At 31.1% G+C, this 4,511-nt stretch overlaps 1 pseudogene; it reads right to left on the reverse strand.

The window, feature by feature from the left end:
* Positions 1-1,577: 1,577 nt before the first annotated feature.
* LOC142541574 (uncharacterized) lies at positions 1,578-2,835 on the reverse strand (annotated as a pseudogene).
* Between the last annotated feature and the right edge of the window lie 1,676 nt (positions 2,836-4,511).

Here is a 4,511-nt window from a genome sequence, read left to right on the forward strand (position 1 = left end):
GAAGGGATCATACTATACCCTAACTATAACTTACTAGTTCTTACAAACACTATAAGTGATACATAGAGGATCATGGTGTGATGATACTAGACGCTCTAACCATGATCTGAAAAGTTCTATCAGACTTGAGTTCTGACATTTTTCTGACCAAATGGTAGATGCACGGAATGGGGCAAACAAGGATAAGCTCATTATAAGAAACAAGTGATGTTTCGAATTACATGAGTTGTTAACCCACGACTAGATGTATTTCTGCAATTTCGAGGGTCATACAAGTACTGTATTCTATGTTACTGTTGAGATACACTATTCAAGAAGTTGAATTTTACGACTGTAGTTTAAAGGAAATTGTAGTTTGAAGGAGATCAAACATATTGCTTATAAAGGAGTATCTAAGTATTTCCAAGTTTCTAAGTAGTTTTCATGTTTGGAAGTTAGCAAGACTGTTAATTAAGTGAAGATAAGTGCAACAGTCTAATTTAGTAAATGAAATTCCAAAATAGGCAGCTGCCAAGAATGAATAAGTAAAAAATTTTGATATTCGAAAATTAGTGAATATATAATTTACTAGTTAGATAATAATAAGTACTATTTGACAACTAAGTCAAAATCGTCAAAGAATATTCTAGATAGTATAAGATACTTGAGTTGATAATTAATTAATTATCATACTATGTAATATTTTATTCAAAAATTTTTTAAAATATACATATGGATTTCACATGGATAAAGCACATGATAAAGGAAAGGTTTTTATATTATAATGAATAAATATATGTAATCAATAGTTGATAACACACCACACAGGAAAATCAAAGCTAGATATTTATCTTCTCACAATACCAAAAATTCGACCTCCCTTGTTTTAAACAAGACCACGGCCGAGCCACTCTTCCACCATCATGCGCCGCCGCTGTTCCACCGCAATGCCGTCGTTCAGCCGCTAGAATCTCACAATTTTTTTGCGATTGATTTTAACTCAAATATTTTCTAGTTCACTAGTGTGAATTGGAAAAGAAAACTCAGTATTCAATCGTGGACCTTATTTAATGATTGAAAAACGAAGAACGACGTTACTTCCAGATAATCGTTCGTAGGGATATACACTAAGAATTATTATTGGCCAAACACCTAGATAGTTGGTGCAAGTTTTTAGAACGCAAATGTAAAATTCCTTTACATCCTATGTATGAAATTAATTTGAATCATACGAGACCTAAGAAACCTTTTGATTGTTAAAATTTTTTAAACATTCGTTGCATCATAGGAAAAATGATACTCCAACACTTTTTTCATGTAAAGAGCAAAACTAGCTTGTCTTTACATGATATCATATGCCTGATTACCTATGAGACGTATGTTAGAAACCTAGTCAAATGCCAACTTTTTGCGAGATTATCGTCATCACCTGAGTATGAGCATGTCCAATGTATCTACATATTTAATTTTATATATGAATTTTTATTTTACTGATTCAGAGGAAGAAACTGTACAATTCAATCTGCAATAAGATTCACCCCAGAATTTTTGTCCCAAGAAAAGAAAAACAAAAGAGAGAAAATAAAAACAGTGAAAAATTGTCTAAAAAGCCATTATCCTCCAATTCAACACCTTATTAGCATAAACAAGAAAACAAAAACAGATCTTAAAATCTTTTATTTGCAGAAAAACTAACAAAAAAATATTTATTTTAGAAATAGACCCGAATATTATGGCTATAAATCTCGTGTCGGATCGAGGAATCCGAGCGAAGTCTGTGGCCAATGACTTCATTTACGCTACGCCGTTGCCCCCTGGCTCGTTTCGCCATTCATTACCTCTTCATTATCTTGTTTGTCTGCAGGTTCTTCTTCATCTTCTACAAGAATTTCGTCATCGGAATGGACGAACCGCAACCGTAAACGCCCGTTTTCACGGCATGCGTGCAAGAATTCTTGTGTTGGGATTCGTACTTCTTTAAGAATGAATCTTCCATCTTCTCTAAATGATTTAAAACAAACCCATGGCTTCCCGTTTCTTCCTATACATGAAATAGGTGGAGGAATTTCCCTTGTGTAGATTCTTGATCTTCTAGATTCACCCCAATGATCAGTATTTTGCATAATACTCCTCCTCTCTTCTTGATTCCTCCATTCAATACCACAACCATCATTTCCCATCAAATCTTCGATGTCATCGGAGCTTTCAGACCCAAGCCCTTCAGTGCACAGTGACAAACTCTCAGAATTCATGGATGAAAAGGAATCGCTATGCCTGTAATGTTTATTATGCATCGAGAGATCGTAATTCGATATGGGATTCTTAATTTTCCCTTGATGGATGCTTGAAACTCCAGTAATATCGATCCAGGATTGATTAGAATCTGGAGATAAAGATGTAGATGAAGAGGATATCTCATTAACATGGTTTTCTTTGAAGTGAAATTCACCAAATAACTCGTTAAACGAGGACGAATCGTCTACAATTTCATGGATTTAATCTGTTTCCATGGCGACAGGGATTCAAGAAAGGTTGAGTTATCTGGTAATGACTTCTCGAAAATGTGTTCTAAGCCAGCACAAGCTGCCATTGCTGCAGTTTTCTACTTTTTTATTTGTGTTTCAGTTTCTGATAAATCAATCAAACAAAATCAAAATGGTTGTGATTTAAGATGGAGATGTACACGGGAAGATGATGAAAATTGTTGCAGATAAAGTCAAGGGAGATGGGAACTAATTATTAGTTGTGCTGGTTTCCAGGGTTGCCTAGAACAAGGATTGGTTGTTATTGAGATCTCGATTTTGGTGGTCAGAAATTATGGCAAAATTCATTGCTTATCTTGGTCAATAACACTGCATTTTACTTTTAGTTCAGTTTTTTTTTTTTTTTTCGCGTTGAATAAAATGGGTATGCAAGGGAGTGAAAAAAGGGGGGGAACAATGAATAAATGAGAGTGGTCCTTAAGATTAAAGTAATTTTAGATTATTGATGGTTTAAAAATGTATCCATAATGTAGTCTCCATATAAAAAAATAAATAAATGATTCTACATGTATAACAATATTTATATATCACAAAAAAATTAATACAAAAATTCGTCAAAATCTCATTAAATATTAGATAAAATATCACGATATAATATCAAAATCTTATAATATAATTGAAAAAAAATATTGATGTATAATATATTGGATTTACTTTTAACAGTATCCTAAAATAATATATTCTTGTTCTATGCGAGAAGTTGAGTACAAGAATTAGACTAAATGTTCTGTAAATAATTAGCCGTGTTTCACACATTTCTTCGAAAGCAATATTTGAAAAGATGGCAAACACTATAATAAATAATAAATAAGAATAAAAATGTCTCAAGCTTTCTTTTCCAATCATTAGTTTGGAATTTTTTTTTTTTAGAAGCTTCTTGGTATTCCTAGTCACATTACTTTACAAATTAAGGGGGAAAAAAATCTTGGCACAATAGGCAAAATAATGTAGACCGTTGAAACCACATCCAAGCATCTTTTTTAATGATAAAATCATCTTATTTCAACTTAGAAACTGCAAATTTTAGTCTATCAATTTTGGGCAAATATTTTTCTTTACTTCAGGGGAAAATGTAAAGAGCACGAAAACTCCTAAATAAAAAATAAATAAAATAGATTTGTTTAAGAAAAAAATTATTATTTTTTTATAAAAAGCTTTATATATTTAGATAACAAGTAAAAATATGATTTGAACAAAAAAAAAACATTTTATTAGAAAATAATTCGTGCTATTTTGACTTTTCAAAATGACCACGACTGCAATTTTCCTGTAAAATTTCAAAATTTTAATGTTCACGTGTATTCTATACATCTCATTTAAATTTACGAGATACAAAATTTTCAAACCGAAAAGAAGCATTTGTCGAGACAAAAAAAAAAAACTACGAAATAATATACCAGTGTTGATTCTCAGAAACCTTTATTTTCTTCAAAATATCAATAGAAAATATCGGCTTCTCAAACAAAGCTGGAGTATACTGCTAAACTATATCCAATGAAAATGCAAAATCTCGTTTTAAATCGCTTTCCCAAAATTACAATTTAACCTAATTTTAGTAAATCTATACGTAATTATTATTTTAATTTAGGCAAAAACTTGTATGAGACGGTCTCACAGGTCGTATTTTGTGAGACAGATCACTTATTTGGGTCATCCATGAAAAAATATTGCTTTTTATGCTAAGAGTATTACTTTTTATTGTGAATATCGGTAGGATTGACCTGTCTCACATATAAAGATTCTAGAGATCGTCTCACAAGAAACTTACTCTTTAATTTAATCCAATTTCGAAGTTAAAAATTGTTAATATCAAGGGCATCAATTCAATCCAATTTCAATTGTTAAAAAGTGTTGATATCAAATAAGAATATGAAAATAAAAAATTAAATATAACACCGATATTTACATGAAAAGTCCCAAAAAATATTAGGATAAAAACCACAGACAAGACGAAAAAATTTCATTATAATATTTTGTAGGTGACAACCT

This window comes from Primulina tabacum, chromosome 4 (assembly GCF_025594145.1).
Source record: "Primulina tabacum isolate GXHZ01 chromosome 4, ASM2559414v2, whole genome shotgun sequence".
Classification (NCBI taxonomy): domain Eukaryota; kingdom Viridiplantae; phylum Streptophyta; class Magnoliopsida; order Lamiales; family Gesneriaceae; genus Primulina; species Primulina tabacum.